Below are 9,355 nucleotides of genomic sequence, written 5' to 3'. Positions count from 1 at the left end.
ATCGGAACAGCTAGCTGGAGCAATGCTTCCGATCAGTGAGTTCTAATGAATATTAAACTCACAGCTTACTCTTGACTGAACCTACAAGGTCACACCAATGACATGTAACAGATCACCGGATTAAATGAATCGAAAATTCATTTAATAGCTTTTCGGGAATTAGTTGGAAAATGTATTATACGATACGACCTTGCATCGGAATCGTATAGCGAATATTCGTAAGCTAGGCGAAACGAATAAATCGTATAGTACGACGGTTATTCGTCGTATACGAAACGATAAATAATATCGTAAAGATATTAATTGCACTACTACAAATCCCGCTAATTCTCGACGATATCTGCTCGACGCCGAAGGTACAGCGTTGGTGAAAATGTGGGTCCGCGTATTTTCTCGACGCGGTTTGTACTTGGCACATGCTAGGCACGTGATAGACTAATAGTACTCTACTTCAAAAATTTTGGGGGAAAAACACCCACTCCCACCCCGTGTTAACTGAACCCTAGCCTCCCACTAATCAACTTCTCTCTCATCAATTCGTATTCTCGAAAAATCACAGATCCATCAACTGATTTCAACCACAGATCGAGGGCTCTTTGGTTCCTATTCGCGTTTTCCCTACGTTTGAAGCTTATCTTGCTGATGTAACTTGTAATTTTGTGTATTCCGCTGTTAATTTGCGATATCAAATTATGTTTTATATCTTCGTTTTTAATCCTTCCTCTTCGTAGATCTATTGTTCAATTCTAGGGATTTTAATTCATTATTTGGCAAGATTGGTTTCGTTTTTTATTTGGGTAATTTATTGGTTTTTTTATAACTATTTTGTTACTAGATTGAAGATTTGGAAGGTAGCTTGGGAAATCATTAACCGTGTTTGGTTGAGGTAATGAAATTTATTATTAAATATTCGAGTTTAATTCAGATTTGTGTATTTATAGTTTATCTGGTCAATGGTTCCTGATGATATCAAGGAAAAGGCCAACAAACAAGAGAAGGCTTCAGTCATTGATGTCACTCAGTTCGGTTTTTTTTAAGGTTCTTGGTAAGGATGTTCTGCCTAATTCTCATCTTGTTGTTATTTAGGGTAAGTTTATTTCTAAAATTGCTGAAGAGAAGATCAAGGCCGGAGAACGGTGGGGTTGTGCTTTTCGATCACTGCCTAAGTGTTCTTTATTTTTAGATATTACAATTTTGGTTATATATTTGTGTTAGGAGGAACATTTATATTCTTTTTGATCTATATCTGGGATTTGCTTTTGTTGTTCTTAATTCATTCCATTAAATGATATGAACTAGTTTTCAGCAAATTTGGTTTTTATATTTATGTTAAATCAGATATTTGGGATGTTCAAATTGTCTTCTTTTAATTTGATTGGATGATGCTTTATGGTCTTTTAAGTTTGAATTGAATCTTCTTTGGGTGTCCAAAAACAGTAACATATGGGCATTATTTACAGCAATTTGTTGTCTTGAGACTCAAGTGAGATTGAAGTGAAGCTTTAGTGGAAGGCAATTTTTCTGTCTCCTTGTATTTTGTCAATGAATATGGGTTCATTTATTGGTTTAATGAAATGAATTTCATAGTTTGACCATATTTGGCTTAAATTTTATGGCCATTAGCACCACATGATTCCCAATAGCGAAATTACGGTCATATTCTATAGTAATTGAGTTCATTAAGCTGCCTGGGCTTAACAATTGTTTGATATTCTCTGTACGATGTTACTGAATTTGCAGATATGAGAAGAATATCTTTCGTTTCAGTTTTTCAATATGTGTACCGATTTATTCAATTATTATTACTAGCTTCTTTCAGATTTTTTTTTTCCATCTTTAGGGTTTTATCTGAGGATTTCATGTGTTCACTACAACAAAACACGCTAATTCTCGACGACATGAGCTCGACGCGGTACGTACAGCGTTGGGGAAATTTTTGGTCTATCCTCAAGCCTTTTAACTAATTTGAATAATCATCTATATGCTCCAGATATCATAACATGGTTTGATTCTTAAACTCCCCAGACAAAAAGCAACCTCATTCTCGCATTTCCTTATTTCATCTGATATTGTTCTCTTCCATCATAGTTGTAGGTTCAATCTGCAAGTAGCCTCGCAGTTTATTTCGAGTCATGTTCTATTCAGTTCCAATTTATGACCTGTCACTTGTCAATGGCCAGAGGGATTACCTCTGTTCCAGGCCTGCCAGCTATGGAGATGACCAAGCGGCTCAACATCATGAACTTGCTCTTCCCACAAGGGATTGAATGAATACACTGGAGATCAAGGTAATTAGTTTTGATTCCATTTCTTTTACATTTTCACAAAAATCTATTTAAAAATTGTTTCCTTCTGATAAATATCAAGGCATGATATTTTCTAATGTAGTGCTAATCACTCTCGTATATATTTTTTGTTCTACTTTTATCTTGAAATAAAACCAGGAAAATTCGACAGCCAATGTACCAAGGCCCAACCCTCAAGGTCTTATCACGTGTACCATCAGGACAACAAATTCTGATCCAATGATAACCCTCAAGATTCTGATGAGGCATTGAGAGAGCATTGACTAATGCGATTAATTTGATGATACTAGATCTTGGATGTAATTGAGTTTGGTAAGTTGTTGAGTTGATTTCCTTTGTAATAAAAATAAAAAGATTGATTAAAAAAAAATCTTAATTAATTCATAATTCCCTGCTTTTTTTAGGAAATTTTTACAGCATCACTCTAGCTAGCGTGTTTTGTAAATTATGTTCAGAGGCTGCAAGATAGGATTGTGTGCTTCAAGAGTAAGTTTATGCGAATACCTTTTAACACTATTTTGAACAACTCTCAATTGATGGATTTTGTTCTCATTATGTTGAATCCCTTATCCAACCATCTTTCAACTAAACCCCTCTCCTCAATTTATGCGAATCCCTTTTAATACTATTTTGAACAACTCTCAATGTATGCTTTCATGTTTATATTCAACTCTAGTTTGTAACTGAAGTAGTATGCTAATGTTATGTTGTCTTTATTACTAAGGTGCTCAGATTATCAGGACCTGCTCTGTTCTGGTCAGTTGTGTTCATTATGTTCTGAAATTATAGTTTATAGAGTGTGTGCGTCTTTCTCAGGTACTTGGTTGAGCTAGTTTAATGACCAAGTGATCCTTGAACAACATCTCCTAGTTCTGTAGGTCTATTCCTCATTTTCTACTTATTTGATTGATTTTTCTTAATCTATTTGTTAAAGTCGGTTTGAATATGAGTGCATAAACTATCAGAGTGGTGGAAAAGAAGCTCGAGACTCCTAAAATCAATCTCACATATCCGGTTCTAACAGCTTTGCGAACCAGCAAGCTTATTATGTATGAATCATGAATTTAGCCCTATAAATTACACTACAAAATGTACTATAAAATTGGGTGAAAGAGTATAAATGGACTCACAATGCTTTCTTTTACTCATAGATTTTGTGTTTGTTAAATTATGCATCTTATCAAATTTTCTATAGTGCTTTTTACATTGCTACTCATGTATAGGAAGACAATCATAGAGAAAAAATGAATTTATTATCCCATTGGATAAAATCTCATACGGGTAAGGACGAAACCTTTCTGTTGTGGTATGAGTCCAAACTTAGTCGACTTATTAAGCTATTTTTTAGTGAAAAAGCTAGGTGTCATTGATACCACTCTTAGCTTGAGGGGGGTGTAGATCCAGTCCATAACTCTGTCAATAAAAGCAAGACCTCGTAATAAGTTTAATCTGTAAGCTAGCCTGAAAATGAAGTCTTCTGATAACTTTTCGGTGTTCTCTTTATTGTATAAGCAAATAGTACTATAGAATGGTTCTGCAAATTCATGAAGTTCTAAAGTTAAAACGATGGGATAATAATATGCTATGCAATACAAGATGTATGCTAAATTATAACTTTTTATTTCATTGAAAAAACAAAGTGGTATTCTACCGCAATGGTTACCAAACTCCACAAAACCTGAACGACCCCTTTTATTTATCATATACATGTCTGGTTGTTGATTCTTGTTTTTGTTATGGATGCATAATATTGGAGTTGTTATTGTAGCTTAAAACTAAGTGCTGGCACCAAATATGAGTTATGCTCTTCCACTTTTATTCCTTGTAAAAATTTACAGGTTCTGCTCTACCTGATATGGTTGTGCTATTTTCGAAATAGTCTAAGCATTAGAATAAAATTTCTCGACGCTATTTTCGAAATAGTCTAAGCAGAAATTTCTCGACGCTTTAAGGCATCGATAAAAGGCCGAAAAGGCGTCCCTAAAGTACGGGATTTGTAGTAGTTGCCGGCCCGTCGAGCCAAGGACGCAAGCGTGCAAGGCCCAACAAGCCAACAAGCTCGCGAGCAAAGGTGAGAAGCCAGCCCGCGTGTGGGCGCGAGCACGCAACAACAGCGCAAGCAACGAGCAGCGATGAGCGAGCAGGCCCAGCTGCTCGACGCGCACGCTGTGGGCTTCGGCCTGCAGTGTGTGTTGCTGGGTGGTGGGCTGTGGTTCGTGTGCTCGTGTGTGTGTGGCCGGTCAAGGCTTGATATTCTTGGCCGGTTACATCATTAATACAATAGGTTATTGTATTTTCCACACTACACACAATTCCATACACACTCAAACCCTAGAGACTCAGAGAACCCTAATTCTCTCTGTGCCTCCAAAGTGAGTTCTTCCCAAAAGCAAACTATCTTGATCAATTGTCTAAGCTACGATTATCAAGACGGATCTGATCGTGTCGGTGAACCAAGTAGAGGAACGACAAGTGGAGTTCTAAGTTCGTGTTCGTTGACAGATTATTGTGGAAAACACGCTTCAAACGTAAGTATGCTTAATCTGTGCTTTATACATGCTTCCTGGCTTTGGGGATTGTTTCGCACATTTTCAAGTCGCTGCTCCTCCAAACTACCGTACCTCCCCACAGACGGTGCCAAATGTTGTGGGGTTTTTCTGATCAGCTGATGACAAGGAGGTTTCCGGTAGCCCACAGCCCGATCTCAGCTCCGACCTGCAAACAAGAATATTCCTCTCGGAATATTCGCTCTGATGCCTAAGTAAGTATGGATTTTTAGAAAGAGAGACTAGAGAGAAGGCGGAGCATAAAGTATTTGTGGTTGTTGTTAATTGAATGTCCTTATCCTTGGGATTTGGGGCTTTATATAGTACTAGGTTTAGAAGGAATGACCTAGCATCCTCCCAATATGATTGGTTGAACATTTAGGGGGTGACATGTGTCCCTTAATATTAGGCAGCCAACCTAATATGGACACAAATGGGCCTTTTGGTCCTTTGTGCCATTAACCAAGCAAATCATTCTTTCTCTTTATAGCAACAATCAGCAAACCTGAGCAGAAGTGACAGTGGGCCCAGGCCAGGTTTCGTGATGTCAGCCTCTCATTGGGGTGAGTAAGCCACGTCACAATATTTCGCAGCAATCTGAGTCATATTTCCAGGTGGCATAAGTTGGGCCACGTGTCACTCTCTTAGTGGCACAGCTGGCACGGTAATTTTGCCCACAACACTTTCAACTAACTATTTTGAAAGAGGCTTGTCAAAAAAATTTGTTTGGTCAATCATAATGAAAAAACAATTCAAAAACATGTCATAGTTTGGGTTTATATTTTACATTATTTCAATTACTCGACAACATTTTCAATTGATGATTCTTTCGTTTCTCGGATTATTGTGATAAACTTATCCTTTAGTGTTCGGATATGATATGGGAGAATGGAGGGAAAGTGATTGGAAAAAACAATTTTCGTTTCCTTTTAATAAAAGAAAGGAAAAATTGATATTATCGGTCCCAACTATGGCCGATTTACTTTAAAAGGTCTCAACTTTTGATTATCTCATAGTGGTCCTAACTGTAGAGAGTCCTTTCCAAAAATGGTCCCTTAGTTAAAACTAAGTGCTAAATAACTTAATTAAGACTCATATCTCTCGTGCAATAACCATATTTTTTAATTAAATGAAGTAAATAGAATAGTATGATATGCTTAAATCAACTTAATTAACAGTTTAATAAACTAAAGGACCATTCTGGGAAAACACACCTTAAAGTTGAGACCACTCTATAATAATCAAAAGTTGGGACCTTTAAAAGTGAAGTGACCATAGTTGGGACTGTCAATATCAATTTTTCCTAAAAGAAATCATTCAAACGTTGGAAGGATCTGAAACAAAAATTAATGATCACTTCTTTTTTCTCCTCTATTCCATTTTTTCCCCTCTCCCTCTCATATCCATTTCCTTCCGATATATTCAAACAAAGTATAAATTGCAGGGAAAATCCTTCGACCACCACTATATTTTTCTTAAAACGAATATGAGATATACTCCTTGATAAATTTTACTTTATTAGATAGCGTACGCTGAAACAACAACTTGGTTAGCGAATGTTAAGTCAATAATCTCTAATAAGGGGGGCATATGAGATCTTTAACTTTTTGGTGTCTCCATATGAAATACCTATCAACATATCTTATCTTTACTAAGGGTCTGTTCGGTATCATTGTTAGTTTTCAATTTTTGATATTCAAAGTCATACTATATAAATTAAGTTGAATTATGAACTCAAATTTGTTATCCTTATAATAGTCATCTTGATTTTGGAAACTAATAACAACAACAAAAAAAATACTAGAAACGACTTTTTTATGGTTTCATATTTACTTTTTTAGTTTTGTAAAGAACTTAAAAGTGAAAACAAAAAATGATATCGAACGAGCCTTTATCATGTTGACCTTATTTAAATGAACAAAACAAAAAAAAAATCAATGCATATATTTCTTGAAAAATTATTTCAAACAAAAATAAGGAATCTTTCTATTATTTTAAGGTAAAATTAATTCCTTAATAAAATAATCATACGATATCTATAATAGAAATCAAAACTAGAAAATAAAAATAATTTTGGATCAAACGAAATTCTAATTCGGCAAAATCACGATCTTTGTGGATGAAATCTGGCAATGATGAATACACTATTTCATATCACGCTTTGATACAACTTTCAACGAGGAGGTCTTTTGATCTGTTGTAGTTTTGAAATTTAATTAAATCTGATTCAATTGATTGCATACGTAGAATTGCCATAACACTGTAAAAATCTTCATCAATAAATCAATTTTTCCTATGAAATTGAAACATAGCCACAAACTCTCACAAGGAAATAAATAAAACTCAATGTATGAGAAGATATAAGTATATAACTCAGTAATTGGGTATAGAAACTTTCCAATAGGGAGAAAATGGAGTTTTTATTCCAAACATAAAAAAGGTTAGAAAAACTAAGAATGCAGGGGATTAGCATCAATTACCTAATGGTTGGTGGTATCCCTTAGGAAATCGGGGTTTTGGAAAAGGAAGAGCGAGAAGAGATAGGAAATCGGGGTTTTGGAAAAGGAAGACCGAGAAGAGAGAGAGAGAGAGAGAGAGAGAGAGAGAGAGAGAGAGAGAGAGAGAGAGAGAGAGAGATTTCTATTTTTCTAAACAACTACATATTGTGTATAACCTTTGTTTTATAAATTACACTATTTTTTACGAACACCGGTTTGGTATGTTAAGAGCATGTTTATAAACACTAAGGGGGTGTTTGGTTCGAATGGGTTAGACGGAATGAAATCAACAAAGGGATGAGGGGGAAAAGAAAGAAAACCCCTTTGATTTAATTTGGTGTGTTGTTTGGGTACCATAAGCTTTTTAACCTCTATTCCTTCTATCACCATTGCTCCTTCTAAACTTCCCTCTCATACATCACCTCCACCATCCTCCCTCCTTTGTCACCACCTATGAGGATATGACCCGCGTCCTTGCCAATGTTGTTGCCGCTAGTGACCCGCGTCCTTGCTAGTGCCGATGTCGCCCCTTTCACCTATATAACTTATATTTTATCACCACCATTAAAGGTGAAATCTAAAGTTTTAGAGGTCAAATTCGAGCATAAAAACTCTAGATCTGGAGCTTTCATGACCGAATTTGACTACCTAAAACCATTACTATTGATAAGAGAGGTATTTTAAATCAATTTTTACTCTTAATTCCCCCCTCCCCCGAATTTTAGGGTTTTTGAAGGTGGTTTTGATATACGGGGTTGTGGTGTTTTCGGGTGTACGGGGTTGCTTTTGTAAAGGTTGTGTTTTTTTCCCGGTTTGGTGAGAGGTATTTTCTGTGGGTGGGGGTGGTTTCAAGTTTCAATGGTAGAGGTGGATAGGATGACGGTGGTACGGAGGTTCTGGTTAAGTTGGTGATATGGTGAAGCAGTGGTAGTAGGGAGGTGTGATGGGCAATGTTGGTGGATGTGGCGGTACAATAGTGTTGTGGGAAAGGGAATGGAAATACTATGGGGGTGTGGGGAATGAAATTAATGGACTTTGGGGGGAATAGAGAAGGTAAAGGAAATGATTGAAATGCAAAAGCAAACTACAATAAAGGGAATTAGCCTTATTCATTCTCTTTCCTTTTCCTAAAGACCCCGTACCAAAAGCCCCCTAAGAGTTTAGACTTAAAACTAATAAAATATTATATTTTATCTTTTCTCTCCCCTAACACCAAACCAAACCAAACCAAACCAAACACCAACAACATTTGACCATATTTAGTAAATACAAAATTTTACAAGTATGCATCACTTTTCCACCATCTCTAAAAACTTTTTTGGTCCCCAATTGCCACATGTCAAGTACTTCTTGCATCAAATTAGTTGGTGTTCATGAGCACCGCATGTTGTATGGTTCCACTCTTTCTCATCTATCTACCTATTTTATATGGAGTATTTTCTATTCCATTTTCTCTATTGCACAGAAATTTTTTGTGTTTGATAAACATACTCTTATAAGGATAGACTTTGGAGTTAAGAATCCAGTCAACTAAGAATGCAAATTTTTAAAACTAAAGATCAAATGTGGACTTAATAAGGATAGACTTTGGAGTTAAGAATCCAGCCAAGCCCAAACGCAAATTCATCAGGCCAAGGAAATTGTTGGACACTTGGACTTAATAATTTATATTTCTCATTAATTGGCAATGTCAACTACTGTACTACTGATTGTTAGGGAAATCAGGAAATACATTCCAATATTATGTCACTAGTCTTATATGCACACGATGTATGAAAAAGTAAAAATAAAAGCTAAATCGTGTAATTAAATCAATTTGTAAGTTATAGTAAAAAGAGGTATTAGAGATTTAGAGGTATTCCATGAGGGGCATCAAACGGTCAATCATGAGTTCCGAAATGGACCATGGAAATAAACACTTGACATAATATAAGATCATAATTTAATCATCTAGTACTAGGAAATCTCAACCCCAACTTCCACTAACATGTAAAAATTTAAAATA

At 35.9% G+C, this 9,355-nt stretch overlaps 1 long non-coding RNA gene across 6 annotated transcripts; it reads left to right on the top strand.

The window, feature by feature from the left end:
- Positions 1 to 458: 458 nt before the first annotated feature.
- Positions 459 to 4,199, top strand: LOC110775546 (uncharacterized). 6 transcript variants are annotated; one of them, XR_008931133.1, is made up of 5 exons: positions 459 to 1,912; positions 2,181 to 2,288; positions 2,445 to 2,618; positions 2,711 to 2,792; positions 3,123 to 4,199. It is a non-coding gene; the product is annotated as an uncharacterized lncRNA (long non-coding RNA). The 6 variants fall into 6 exon arrangements; XR_008931135.1 differs by lacking the exon at positions 3,123 to 4,199 and having other exon boundaries at positions 459 to 886; positions 1,087 to 1,912; positions 2,711 to 2,971; XR_008931134.1 differs by lacking the exon at positions 3,123 to 4,199 and having other exon boundaries at positions 459 to 886; positions 975 to 1,912; positions 2,711 to 2,971.
- Positions 4,200 to 9,355: the final 5,156 nt, after the last annotated feature.

This window comes from Spinacia oleracea, chromosome 3, assembly GCF_020520425.1.
Source record: "Spinacia oleracea cultivar Varoflay chromosome 3, BTI_SOV_V1, whole genome shotgun sequence".
Taxonomy (NCBI): Eukaryota; Viridiplantae; Streptophyta; class Magnoliopsida; order Caryophyllales; family Amaranthaceae; genus Spinacia; species Spinacia oleracea.
The sequence above is the reverse complement of the archived record's forward strand: the minus strand, read 5'-3'. Positions and strand labels throughout refer to the sequence as shown.